At 33.7% G+C, this 15,500-nt stretch overlaps 1 non-coding gene across 1 annotated transcript; it reads left to right on the plus strand.

The window, feature by feature from the left end:
• Positions 1-15,098: 15,098 nt before the first annotated feature.
• Positions 15,099-15,204, plus strand: LOC121223848 (small nucleolar RNA R71). The gene has a single exon (XR_005921314.1). It is a non-coding gene; the product is annotated as a small nucleolar RNA R71 (small nucleolar RNA).
• The last annotated feature ends 296 nt before the right edge of the window (positions 15,205-15,500 follow it).

Raw genomic sequence — 15,500 nt, forward strand, 5'->3', positions numbered from 1 at the left:
AAAGATTCATCTAACCAAAAGCTAACTTATATTCATATTCAAGATTCACTATTCAACTAAATATAACATCTCAACACAACATTAGATATATGAAAAACAAAGAGCCTATATACATGCCACACCCCAAAACAAAAATACCAGAAGCTACCAAATGACTGGATAGTGTGAGCCTTTAGTTGATCCATTTGGTCAATCTGCAACTTTGATAACTACAAAAGAACATATATAAAACTATTAAGCTTAGAAAGCTTAGTAAGTTCAGAAATTAAACCATTAAACAATGAAACTCAACTTACCTTAATTGATATCAAAGTATAAAGATATAAATTTACAATTCCTGATAACCAAATACACATTCGTAATTCACATTAGTTCTTGCTCACATAATAGCATAAATCATGATAATCCTTTTCTCAAATAACCCAACCATTCCATATCATCTTTTCATTAATATAAATATGCTCATATATACAAACAAGTAATTCATTGAACCCTTGATGCTTTCTAATATCTTGAAAATGCATGCATTAACACTCAAAACCACAAAACAACCATACTTTCCATTAACATTTAGCCCGATGAACTAAGTAATTCGACTCGGATACACATGTAACTACACCAGAGGCATCATATATGCATAGCAGGGCATTGAAGTGCATACAGAGGCACGGATGTGCAAGCAAAGGCACCGTAGTGCGAATAAAGACATCAAAGTGTATACATAAGCACTTCATACGCGATTACTATGTTCAACCGAAAAATTCACATAAATCCATTACTTTAATACATTCTCATCATACAGAAGTACTTCATCATTTTCACGTATACTATATCCTTAATACGTTCTTATATATAAATATACAACTACAAACCAAACTACTATCATTTCTTTTCAATTTCATATGAATAACTAATGGAATTTCTCATACATTCAATAACTAATTAGACACAAATAGTATATTCACAAGCATTTTATTTTATATAATAAATTATTATGAACTTACCTGCGACTCAATTCTGGTTAACACACAGGGACTATTTCGTAATTTTCCACTTTCCTCAATTATTATTTTTCGGCTCGGTTCTTGATCTATGTAGTAATAAAATTCAATCTATTAAAATACACATTCAGTTTAATGCATAAGACCCTTAACTTTTAATTAAATTACACATTTTTCCTAAATTTTTACAATATTCACAATTTAGTCCCTACAAAATGAACAAAACTTTGTAAGAAACATACTGACCAAATTATTACTCTATTATATTCAGCCCTCATTTATTATAATTTAAAAAAAATACTCTATCAATTTTTAATATTTAATCAGCTAAATCCTTTACTCAAAAGCTAACAACAATTACTTTATCACTTATTTATCAAGCTAAATATTAGATTAAATTTAATATTAAATATTTTTAGAATAATAGAATGTTTATCTACAAGATAAACATTAAATTAAATTTAATATTAAGATAATCACATTAATATTAAATTAATAAAATACTATTACAATAACTATTAAATTTAATTTAATATTAAACTATTAAAATAATATTATTTCCAGAATAGTTAATCTGAAATCAAATTCCCTAGTAGAATCCTAGTAGGAGTGTAACTCCTCTACTACTCAACCACCGATGACCAACTACCGTCAAACACCAGGACACCGCCACCGCAGCCACCGGCACCATCATATTCAATAATGCATGTGCGATACCCTTATAGCACCCCGAGCTGGTTCAGCTACTGTTGATTTGGTCTAGGTCAATGACGACCCGACTGGTTTGGTCTAGCCATTGGTAGGACCGACGACCCAGTTTCACATACCGGGCCTGATTCGACTCGTTTTTGGGCTCTCGGGCCCAATTTACGATCTCAGGTCTAATTTTCAAGTTCAGTTACCCATTAGGCCAATTGTCTGACTTGAAAATTAACTTCCAAAAATATCATGTTAATTTTAATTAATTTGATTAATTTAATTTTACTTGATCAAAATTAATGTTTACAAAAATCACTTAGATTTTTCAAATTAATTTTTCAAGAAAATTCTTTAATCAAATTCTCTAGTTGAACAATTCTTACGACCATCTAATTTAATTCCACATCGAATAAATCGATAAAATTAAATTATTCCCAAAGTCGTAGATTTTTCTTCTGATTCAAATACAGTTTGATCGAGCTTTTATTGAGCTAGTGGAGGGACCAATCAGACATATACAATTAGGCTTTACTGGTTGCAATTATGTCCAGAAGCATCGTTCTGATAATTTGCAATTACTTAATCATGGAGTCAGCCTACAAGAAGTACCATGATTGAAAACTCCTTATAGTATACTCTTTACAAAAGTAATTAATCCAACAACTTTTTCCAATTACCTCGTCATGTGTGTGTTACCCTCATGTAATATCCTTGATTCCTTTGAGTTAAATCCGATCACTCAATACAATCCTATGTTAGGTAAATCACACCGTAAACGTCACAAGTGAATTAATTCATAAACGGATTCAAAATTAATTTATCTTGGGTCCAGTCCAATGTATTATTCTACCAATGAATACAACTATGTCTCTACTCATAGAGTCAACTGCTCTGATAGCTAAGACTAGTCATCTCCCAAATTGGAATTGTAGACGACATAATAATCCTTCTCAATATTTGAATTAAATTCCCACTTTGATTCTTTTACGGGATCACAGACTCGTTTAGATTATCTACTAAAGTAAGTTGTCTTTCTCGCAATGTAAATGTTTTTACAATACCACTTATCTTCAGTTTAAACCTAAATAATCAATAAGCTAATATTTTCTTGTCATAATTTCGCTATGCATGCAAAATATAAAAGACATAAAAATACAAAAGACATAATAGTGAAATGTGAAATTAACTTTGTTTATTTATTCATCGTTCAAATAAGTAGAAAACAGTTACATGTTTACTACAATATGGACACATTTCCCAATACTCTCTCACTTGACCTAGTGAAGTAAACATGTCATGTTTTGAATTCTCATATCCTCGACACATTTACTTTTGAAGCTACTTTCATCACATCTACAATTCCTTCGGCTACTGCCTCTTGTATCAACTGATACTTCCGATCAATGTGTGATATCAACCAGCTCAAAGACTCGGCTGACTCCAATCGAGATTCCCTTGAGCTCCTTATTGGACTAATCACTCAAGCTAGAGCTAAACGGTTTAAAGAGTCAATCTCAGCTTTAGTGGATCGAGTGTGGGAGAAAGCTGTAAAGGAGCTTGCTAATCAACTGTTAGATGATTCCACAAGGAACATCTACAATTTGTTTAAGGCTGAATTTGAAATCAGCTAGCTAACTCAACTAGCTCAACATAGATGTTTTTAATTATTTTAGCTAAATTAATTTCGTTTTGTTTCCTACTGCCTTAATTACTTATTTTGAATGTTTGTTTTATTTAATTAAGTCTGTACTAGCAAGGATGACATCAAATGCATGTTTATTTCAGATTTATTAATGTGTCCCATTTTTGACCGATTTATTGCATGAGTAGCTAATCAGCTTAATTAATGTTATCCTAGTCAAATACATCTTTATTTGTGTTTAATTTGTCCTATTAAAGCTTTAATCGTGTGTGTTTAATTATGTCTGATAGGATGCTGGAAAAGAGCTGCTCACATCGATTTATGCGGTTGAATATACATGAATCTAGTTGATTCATTGAAGTTCAATAAATATGGAGCATGTACCCGAATTGTGCATGAATGTTGGGAGCTAATTTTTAGCTGGATATTCATGTACCTAACTAATACATTGAAGCCATTTAAGGAAGAGCAACGTACTTGATTGTGCATGAAAGAAGGGAGTTATTATTCAGCTAGATGTTCATGTATCTTGCCAATACATTATAGCTAATTAATGAAGGATTCATGCACCCGATTGTGCATGTACCTTTGGAGCTGCTTGGTGCATCCTCTAACTGGGTTTTCATGAAAACAAAGAGCCAATAGTTGCGAGCTAATCAATCAATATTCAAGTGGCCATTCCATGCTTAATGTTCACACCCAAGACCGTTCATTTCATTCATCCACATACATGTGCTATACATGCATTCAACATCTTTAAGATAGCTTTTAAATCAAGTTTTAGCTACATTAACCGAATCATTTAGCTTAAGCATTATGGCACATACGAGCACCTCAATGGATAGCTGATCAATTGAAGGCATACAATGGATTTTTGACTAAACATTTTTTCTCTTTTAGTTTAATTAAATTGTAATTAATTAGTGGCTATTCGGCTGGTTCATTAGAAGCCTATAAATAGATCGATAAATGATTTTTGTAAGGACTTTTGATCATTTTTATGAAATACATATTTTGTGAGTTTTCAATGTCATTGTTCTTCGAGATTCAACTTGACTTAACTAGCTAAGCTGGTGGCATCAAACTTGTTTCTTTTCTGAACTTATCACTCGTCTGAGTGTGGCGTTCATCTTGATACCGTTTGGTTTCTATCTCATTAGATAGTGGGTCACGGTCCGTTTTCATCAAACCATTTTCACCTTAAAACTTTAAGATCCGGGTCCTTAATTGCTATTAAGGGTTATTTCTTGTTTTAAGTTCGTTTATCCATCTTTCCATCTTTCCATCAATATATCTTTATTTTTATCCACTACTTATTAAATTATCTTCTTTAAATTTTAGCCTTTTGTTAAACAACACGAAAAATACTTAATTTATGATCAAGCAAACAAAAGACTCAATTACATCCCTTAAGTGAGTTCATATCATTTGGTATAAGAGATTTTCAAATTAAGTATGTATTTTTCGTTTTCATACTCCCAGAATTAAAAAAAAGTGATAAAAATTTGAGTTAAAAAAATTTCGAATTTAAAAAAACAGTGTGCAAAATACAAAAGTGGGAGTTTAGATTTTTAGAGTTTTGACAAAAGAAAAGCTAGTTTAAAAAGTGTTTCAACATTCCCGATCTTTCTTGTTTGTTCTTTAAAATTATTTTTGCAGCCACACTCTTGAAATTTTCTTTCAGCCTACCTAATTACCTAACATTAATCCTTTGTTTGAAGCCTTTTGAATCCGACCTACAAATTTTTCTAAATAGGTCTAATGAAATCTCCAAGAACTTCGATAAGTGAATTTGAGTGGTAAAAGGCACGAGTGAAAAATTCATCAAGAAGTAAAACCCAACAATTGAGTGAAACACGAGTGGAGTGTCATCTGCTCTTTCCTTGTGAGCGATTTAAGCGAGGTTTATGGTGAGGAATCTAAACATCATGTTAAGAAGTCCTGAACGCAATATGGCGAGTGGAGGTGCATCCAATGCTATCGGGTGTAACGCGTAGGTTTGTGCAAGTGTACACAGTCGTTATCAAGTAATAAGTAAGTATCGAGTTATCATCTCCACTAGGATTGTATTTGTGCTACGTCACTAAATTTGTAAAATTATATTAACAATTTGGTAAATAAAAACACAATATAATTGAGAAGTGGTGATTAAAATATATTAAACTAAATGCAATGATCCCTAATGCAAATTATCCTAAGTATGCAAACTATATGAATGAAATAGATTTTAGTAAAATTAAACACAATTTGCAACAATTATAACATAAATAAACTAGGACAATTACTTTAATTAAACTCAATTTATTATCAACATGCTTTATAACATTCGAAAAAACATTCCATGGCAACTCGATATTTCATGAGTTTGGAAACCACATTAGGTCCTATCGGAATCCTTTACTTAGTAAATACACATTTTACTATTCCTTATTTACTAAGGGTTTCTTTGCATTCGTGTGAGGTAACAGGGACGTGTTAGGTTTGAAACAATATAATCACACAAATCTAAAAACTATGCAGATAACAGAGCTTGGTCAGAGTTGTTATGCAACCTACAATTTAATCAGGTCAGGATCTAAATTGAGCACGCACATTTCAATTATGTGTCCATTAGCCGTCGTCTAGTTAGGATCGCTCAGCTAATTCACGTGCATTTCAATCACATATGAATGAAATACAGACTTGATTTTAATTAAAAACATGATCAATTGAGGCACAAACATTATAAGCATTAATCAAATAAATATTATTTAATCAGAGCAATCATCCTAGCTTAAATAAAATTAAGATATCATTTTTCTCAACAAAAACAAAGATCACATAGCAAACATCTTTATATTAAATTAATGAAAAGGAATATTAAACCCAATTCAGAGTGACTGTCACCCAAGACTCTGACTGACAAGGCTCTTTCGTTCCTTTGCTTTGCTCCTTTGTTGATGGCTCTCCAAAGTGGCCGCCCAAGGGTTCTTTAATAGGATTAATTGCTAAAATCTCTATGAAGAGATTATGTTAGGCGTGGGAATGGAAAAGGCTAAGAGAGTTTGGAGAAATGAGAGAATGATGCTTGAGGGATGATTGAGGGATGAGTGGGTTTTATTTATAGGTGAAGAGAGGGGGATAGTTTTCTAAAAATAGGAGTTTTCTTCTTTTCAAGAATCTTCCATGGGTGGTCGGCCATAAATTGAGCAAGTTGAGCTGATTTTTCCTTGATTTTTGGTCAATTTGAGTGCTACAACAACTCTGGACTGAGATTTGGTCAAGTGTAAATCTTCAGGTAAATCTTTAATTTCTTCAACTCTTCAAGGACCTTGTGCAATTAAACTAGAGAGTGGTTTATGGACAGCCATGTGTAGCCAAATTTTGGGTTGACTTGGTATCCACTTTGGACGGTTTTGTAATCCGACAAAGCTACCAGGCCTATCCAGAAAAATCAGCAAGTTAGAGGACCAAAGAATAAAATTTATCCAATTTAATTAATTAATTAAAGCCCAAATTATTAATGAAATATTTTAAAATAAATTATTAATTATAATTTTATACTTTATTATTTAATTTAATCATGCATGGCCCATTTTATGTCTTAAAAAAATATATTCAAATTAATATAGAATAAGTCATTTATTGCATGAAAACTATATAATAAAGCATAAAATCACATTTTAATAATTTCTATGTCCTAATTTCATATTTTCACATATTTCATTAATTTATTAAACAATTACTTAGTTTTAACAATGAATTTAAGTAAAAAGGTGATAAATTACATAGGGAATATCCTATATATTTTTCTGTTTACACGCCCCCAAACTTAAATCATTGCTCGTCCCGAGTAATGTTTATGCACAGCAAAAGGTCTTGTTAAGGCAAAATTGCTACACGTGTAAGCAACATCAATCTTTGTCCCATAATCATGCATTAATAACTTCATGCTTATCGATCTTCTTTGTTAACAAGTAATTCATATGCAAACATTCCTTAAGATTATACTAAGCTTCAAAATATGCCAACATGAATCATAGTTTGCATGTATGTCACAGCTATAGATAACATTCTTCATTCAACGTAATTTCCTATCAAGTAAACAATCACAAGGCTTATTTATGATCTTCATATATTGAACTTAGGACTTCCTCTCCACTAATGTAGGTGACATAATCATCAAATTAATAGGTCTTTTATAAGGTTGTAATGGGGCTCAGTTAGAGGTAGGGATTTTAAGAGATGGGACATTTCGGTTATAAAAATCTTAACCTTTAACTTTATCTTGGTTTTCTCGTAATACAACATTTTTCTTTAAGTGAACCTTTAGAACACCCCCAAACTTATTTTGAACTCAAGCTCATATATTTTTCCTTTTTTTTAGACTGAGAAAACTTTTCTTCACTTTCTTTTTTTTTAAGTATGAGCATATACATCTTTATGAAAATTTCCTCACATGTTGATTCCCAAGACAACTTTAGTTAAGATAGGTGCAAAAAATTAGGATAATTTTAAAAATATGGTAACTGGCTTATAATAATGTAGGTTCATTGCAAAAATAGGCTTTTAAGCTCAAAATTACAGTTTCAAGGGTCTAATATCATAGGGTTGGCTTGAAAAAGGCTCAAACGGTCCAAAGAAATAGTGCCTATATCATTTTAGATTTTTATGTCCCCTAGGATTTCGCTTCAATAAAGTTACTAAGTCAATTCTAAAGATATAAACCTTCATGCATGTCTAATCTCAAAAGAAACTAAGTTTTCATGGAAAACATTACTAAGGCTAAGATCATACAAGCATTCCATTCTTCATGATAACACAGTTTCACTTAAATAAAATCATCATTCATACTTGCATACAAACTATCTTAGTAACAAAAATGTCTCTAAACATTCATTTATTAAAACATACTTATGGAAGAAATAATTGAAGCATACTTGAAAAAAAATTGAGCAATTTATTTGCCTTACCCCTTTTTAAAAAGAAGTAATGTCCTCATTGCAAGAATAAAGTAATAAATGAAAGTTGAACACCAGATAGGGTTGTAAAGAAAGAGAGGCGAGTCATTAAGACTGCTTAAATACCAAGTCTTACCTAATAACCCAATCCTAGACATGTTCATTCCTATTACCACATCACTTAGTCTTATTCTTTCTAAAGAAGTGCTAAGTTTGTTCATGCTTGCTATGTTTTATTCTGCAGAAATTAAATCCTAATTATGAAAGAAATAAATTCCTAAAGACCTAAAAATAATTAAATAAATGACAGGACAAGAATCCCCCCTTTTATTTTTCTAACTTATTCCCCTTGTCTTCTTTACCTCCATCTCCGCTTGCATCGTCAGTATCTTCTGTCCATGTCTCAAAGATAGCATCTGGGAACTCAGGAACAAAAGTATTAGAGATATTCTTAACAGTATTTTAAATTGATTCATCTCTAATTTTTGCATATTTCTAGTAAGTTTGTTGTTGATTGTGCATGAACTTGCACATATCCATCAAAATTGACAACTCTGATTTTCTTAAAGTACTTGCAGACGTTGGCATGGGAGTTGTATATTCAGATTCAACACTTAGCTTGACTGGTTCTTCTTCTGGCTTAACCCTTGGTTCAGGAATGTTCGGTTCCTTATCAGATTCTTCCTCTTCAGTGTTTGTGACTAAATTAGCTTCAGTTTCAGTTCCATCTGTTGACTCCTCTGTATCCGACTCAGTTGGCTCTTCTTGCTCACCTTGATTCAGTTCATGCACTCTCTCTACTAATCTTTCAAGATCATAATTTGTAATGCATCCTTGAACATATTACCCCTTCAGATTTGCTTGTGTTTTAACACGGGCCTTTAAGCAAAGTGAAGTGATTAATGATGGGAAATAAGCACTCATTGCCTTCTTTTTAGCATAATCGTGAACCTCCTTGAGAATAATTCTCCCAACATTAATGGAATTTTCTATAAAATCGCATATAACAAAAGCATCCATTCTATCGAGATGGTGGAACTATGTGAGATAGGCATAAAATTGTAGCGAACGAAATAAAACCATACATTTGCTACTCGTTTTAAGTATTCTCTTCGATAAGAAGGGCCCCATACTTTCTTATAATCTATTGGGATCCCGGATTTGTCACAACATCAAGCACTTGTTGAAGAAAGTCCCAATTGATATTGTTCATCATAGGGTAGTACTCATCTTCTTCAACATCAGGTAAATTAAACCACTCATTGGTGGACTTAGAAGTAAGAGGTACCTTTTTCTTTCGAACGATGACTTCAGTAACATCTTGCGTAGTCAAACTAGCATAGAATTCTCGAACTAGTTCATCATCGGGAAGTGAATGAGCATTACAAAATTGTTCCCACTTGAGAGCATTGATTTTCTTTCTAATCGGTATAGCAACAACCATCAAATCATTACTCTTCAAGTCAAAACCTTTTTCTGGCATCATAGGTTGATGCTTGAAGGTCGAACCAAATCTCTCTTTCACTTCTTCATCGATCAAAATCGAGTTTTTAGGAGTATTCTTTGAAGATCTAGTTCTTTTGCGAGACATGGAATCTTTTCCCGAAAATTCAGCAAAGTTTCTACACAAAAAAGAAAAGAGAAATCGGCAAAGTGGGTAGAACTTGCTACAGCAAAAATCTTGCGATGGTAATAGGGAATTTCGACAAAAAGGGAAGAGAACTAGGGTTTTTTTTGGGATTTGAGGTTGACGGCATAAAAGGGAGATTTAAGGATTTTTAAGGTGTAAGCAAATTACTTTGAAGGATATGAAAATTAGTAGAATGAAGAGGGGTTTATATAGGGAAAAATAAGGCAACATGTAGCAAAAATTTAGCTACATTAGGCTTACTTGGGCGACAAGCAATGGGTGTGACGGCAAGGCATGGATTTTTCCCTCCTTTTTGCTGTCTTGGGCCTCAAACTCAGATTGTATCTTACTAAAAAAAACTTATTAGTACTTGGGCCAAATTTGACCCCCTTTATTAACATAAAAATTTAAAATTTAAACAGAACAAATGAAACTTAAAAATTTTAAATCTTAATTAAAAAATTTCTTCTTAATAAATTACATTTAATTAATTCCCAAGAAAGGTTGGAGGGGTCACAGCGGTCCCGCTTAAGTTCCAATCTCCTTAGAAAGAATTAATTAAATGTAATGAGTTAAGAAAATAAGTTCTAATTATTTATTTATTTACAAAATGAGTTCATGAAAAATTAATGGTCTGCTAATTTGAGCGATGATTCAATTCGCTTAACTTCACCATCCCAGTAGTGTTTGAGACATTAACCATTAACTTTAAATGTACCTCCATAATTGTTGTATAATTCAATAGCTCCATAAGGATAAACTCGGTAGATGGTATAAGGTCCTTTCTATCAGGATTTAAGCTTCCCAGGAAATAACTTCAACATTGAATTAAACAACAAATCCTTTTGACCTTCTTTAAACTTGCGAGGTTGTATATGACTATCATGCCATCTCTTTAATCTTTCTTTACACATTTTGGCATTCTCATAGGAAAACAACCTCATCTCTTCCAACTCATGAAGTTGTAACATCCTTCTCTCACCAGCTTGCTTAAGATCAAAGTTTAACTACTTCAAAGCCTAGTGAGCTTTATTCTCCAACTCTAATGGCAAATGACATGCCTTTCCAAAGACTAACCAATAGGGAGTCATTCCTAACGGAGTCTTAAATGCTATTTGATAGGCTCATAATGCATCATTGAGCCTTCGGGACCAATCTTTTCTACTAGGACGTACTACCTTTTAAAGGATACCTTTCATTTTGCAATTCACTCTTTTAACTTGCCCATTAGACTTGGGGTGATAGGCAGTAGCAATCTTGTGCTTCACATCATATTTTTCAAGCAACCACTTAGGCCATTTGTTCACAAAGTGAGAACCTTCATCACTAATAATAGCTCTTGGTGTCCCAAATCGTGTAAACACATGCTTTTGTAGGAATTGCATGGCTACCTTAGCATCATTTGTAAGGTATGCTTCAACTTCAACCTACTTGGATACATAGTCCACAGCAACCAAGATGTATTTGTTCTCATACAAAGAAGGAAATGGGACTAAGAAGTCAATACCCCATACGTCAAACAATTCAATCTCCAAAATATTTGCCAAGGACATCTCATTCCTCCTTCATATATTTCTAGCCCTTTGGCATTTATCACATTTCTTCACATAAGCATAAGTATCTTTAAATATTGTCTGCACATTGTTTAAACAAAAACAGATCCTCCCAAAGATAATACCGACTATCACGAAGGAATTTTTTCCTTTGTTGGTATGTCATTTCTCGAGGAATTATTCCACATACAAGATAATTCACAAAATCAGCAAACCAGGGTATTTCATGAGTTCGATTTACCTCAAATAAGTGTTCACCTGGGAAATTCTCGTTGATGGGCACACATGACTGAGTTACCTCATCTTGTTCCAACCTCAACAGATGATCAACTATTTGATTTTTGACACATTTTCTGTCTCGGATCTCAAGGTCAAATTCTTGGAGTAAAAGTATCCAACGAATTAGCCTTGGTTTTGCATCTTTCTTCGTGAGAAAGTATTTAATGTCCGTATAATTGCGTTGGGCTCTCGTCAAAGTTCTACTTGCATAGTAAATAGGGTGAAACACTTTATTTCTTCTTTGACCTATCACAACTCCAACGGCATAGTCACTTGCATCGCACATCAACTCAAAAGGTGAGTTCCAATCAGGTGTAATGATTATTGGGGCTGAGATTAACCGCTTCTTTAGATCTTCAAAAGCTTCCACACATGCTTTGTTGAAATCAAACACTGTATCTTTCTCTATCAACAAACACAACAGTTTAGAAATTTTTGAGAAATCTTTGATAAACCTTCGATAAAAACCGGCATGGCCTAAGAAACTTTTGACTCCTTTCACATTCATTGGGGTCGGTAATCTTTCAATTACATCCACCTTTTCTTTATCAACTTCAATTCCTTTTTTTGAGATATTATGACCTAAGACAATCCCTTCCTTGACCATAAAATGGCATTTTTCCCAATTAAGGACAAGATTCGTCTCTTCGCATCTCTTCAATACCTTAGCCAAATTACTCAAACAGATATCATAAGTGTTACCAAAAATAGAAAAATCATCCATGAAAACCTCAACAAAATTTTCAACCATATCAGTAAATATTGCCATCATGCATCGTTGAAAAGTTGCAAGTGCATTATATAAACCAAAAGGCATTTGCCTAAAAGTAGACGTACCATATGGACAAGTAAAGATTGTTTTATGTTGATCCTCTGGGGCTACAACTATTTGGTTATATCCCGAATTGCCATCTAAAAAATAATAGAATTTATTACCTGTCAGTCGATCTAACATCTGATCCATAAAAGGCAATGGAAAATGGTCCTTTCGAGTGGCTTTGTTCAACTTTCTGTAATCAATACAGATTCTCCAATCGGTAACAATTCTTGTTGGAATTAACTCGTTACGCTCATTTTCAACAATTGTGATCCCACCTTTCTTTAACACACACTGTACCAGACTTACCCATGACCTATCTGAAATAGGATAGATGATTCCTGCATCTAAAAATTTGATCACTTCCTTTCTCACAACTTCTTTCATAATAGGATTGAGCCTCCTTTGCCCATCAATTCAAGCTATTTCACCTTCTTCTAAAATTATTTTATACATGTAAAAAGAAGGGCTTATATCTCGAATATCAACAATGGTCCAACCAATTGCTTTCTTAAATTTCTTTAGAACAGCAATTAGTTACTCTTTTTGATTTTTCATCAGTTTTGTTGAAATAATCACAAGCAAAGTAGAACAATCACCTAAATAAATGTATTTAAAATGGGAAGGAAGTACCTTTAGTTCGAGTTTAGGTGGTTCTTCAATTGACAACTTGGGTTGCCCAAATTCTCTGACTTCTTCATCCGTGTGGATTGAATGAAATTTCCCGGATTGGCTTCCATCAAAGCCATGTTTTCTTTACCTTCTTCATCCTCTAAAGGGTCAAGATCTACGGCTTTCTCCAATAGATCTTCTTCGAAATTGCTTTTCATAGAAACCAAGGTTTCTATCTCTTCCAGAACTGAACACTCATCTGTCAGGTCAGGAAAATTCATCACTTTAAAAATGTCAAAGGTTACCTAATTTTTTTGAACTCGCATGGTGAGTTCTCCTTTCTGCACATCAGTTAACGTTCTTCCCATGGCTAAGAAAGGTCTCCCAAGGATGATTGACACTTCCTTGTCTGCTTCAAGATCTAAGACAATGAAATCAGTAGGAAAAATAAATTTATCGACTCTTACCAAAACATCCTCGATCTTTCATTTGGGATATGCTAAAGATCGATCCGCTAGCTGAAGAGTCACAGTTGTAGGTCTTACTTCACCTATCCCTAACATCTTGAAAATAGACTTAGGCATCAAGTTTATACTCACTCCTAAGTTACAGAAAGCTTTACCACAGTAAGATTCACCAATGTTATAGGGTATAGTAATGCTTCCTGGGTCTTTCAATTTTGGCTGCAGTTTGTTCTGCAGGAACGCACTGCACTCTTTAGTCAAGGCAACAGTCTCATACTCACTCAGTCGTTTCTTCTTGGATAGTATATCCTTCATAAACTTCACATAATTCGGCATTTGTTCTAAAGCCTACACCAATGGAATATTGATGAGTAACTGCTTTAGAACATCCAAAAACTTCTTGAATTGCACCTCATGTTTCTACTTGTTTTGCTGCAATCTTTGCAGATATGGAGGTGATGGAAATTTTGATTGAATCGGATAACTTTTCTAAGTAGGTAAATCTGCATCCAAAGAAGATGTTAAAATATATGAATTCACTAAGTCAGGGTTTACCTTGTCAGACTTTGAAGATTCTGATTCCTTTGATGTAGGAAATTCAACAGCTAGTTGATTCTTCTCAACGGGCTTATCTTCGACATCAATCAATTAGGGTTCTAGAATTTTACCACTTCACAATGCCACTGCCTTGATAAGTTCTTTACCCAAATTTCTTGGATTCTCAGTATCACTCGGAAAGGTTCCTTGCGGTCTATTACGTAGCTCCGTAGTTAACTGACCCATTTAGTTTTCCAAATTTTTCAGTGTTGCTGCTTGGCTTTGGATCAAAGTGTCATTCTTCACCCTGTATGCTTTCAACAAGTTCTCCAAACTATTTGATACCTCAACTTAAGGTGGTTTTAGAGCTTGCTGATTAAACCCTTGAGACTGGTTGAGTCTTTATTGCAATAAGTTGTTATTTGGTCCATTTCCTTGGTTGCTCCAAGAAAAGTTAGGATGATTACGCCATGAAGGATTGTAGAAGTTGGACTAGGGTCCTTGTCCACTCATATTTTTATATTGGTTCCCCACATAGTACACTGACTTGGGATTTGATGGACAATTCTCAAAAGAATGACCTTCCCCACAGTACATATAGGAAACTACTTCAAACGGGCTTGGAGGCTGAGCTGCAGAATTATTAGTACTATTAACGGTTAACTATTTTATCATAGAGGAAATACACGATACCTTAGCTGATGACGAAGTAAGGGCATTAACTTCATGAACTCCGGCTACATGCCTTCTTGAAGTTGTTTGATTTGTTGGCCATTGATAGTTATTACTCGCAATCCTCTCGATGATCTCATAAGCCTCATTATAAGACTTAGACAAAATTGCACCATTCACGGAAGCATCTACCATCAATCTTGATGTGCATTGAGACCATTATAGGATGTCTCCAACTGGATACAATGAGGAATCCCATGATGAGGACACTTCGAAGTAACTCCTTGAATCGCTCCCAAGCCTCATACAAAGACTCGTCATCCAATTGTTGGAAAGTTGTGATCTCGTTCCTTAAATTAGTGTTTTTGCTAGGTGGGAAATACTTAACCAAAAATCTCTGCTAATTCTTGCCATATAGATATGGAACTTGGTGGCAATGAATTGAGCCATGCTCGTGCTCGATCTCGCAACGAGTACAGAAACAACTTCAACCTCAGTATGTCTTCAGTCACACCGGCTATCTTGAATGAATCACTCACCTCCATAAATAATAGAAGGTGGAGATGTGGATCTTTCGTGGGCATACCACTAAATTGGCCCACTATTTGTAGCATTTGAAACATCACTAGTTTCAATTTAAACTGGGTTGCCTCA

The sequence above is a fragment of the Gossypium hirsutum genome, chromosome D11 (genome assembly GCF_007990345.1).
Source record: "Gossypium hirsutum isolate 1008001.06 chromosome D11, Gossypium_hirsutum_v2.1, whole genome shotgun sequence".
NCBI classification, from domain to species: domain Eukaryota; kingdom Viridiplantae; phylum Streptophyta; class Magnoliopsida; order Malvales; family Malvaceae; genus Gossypium; species Gossypium hirsutum.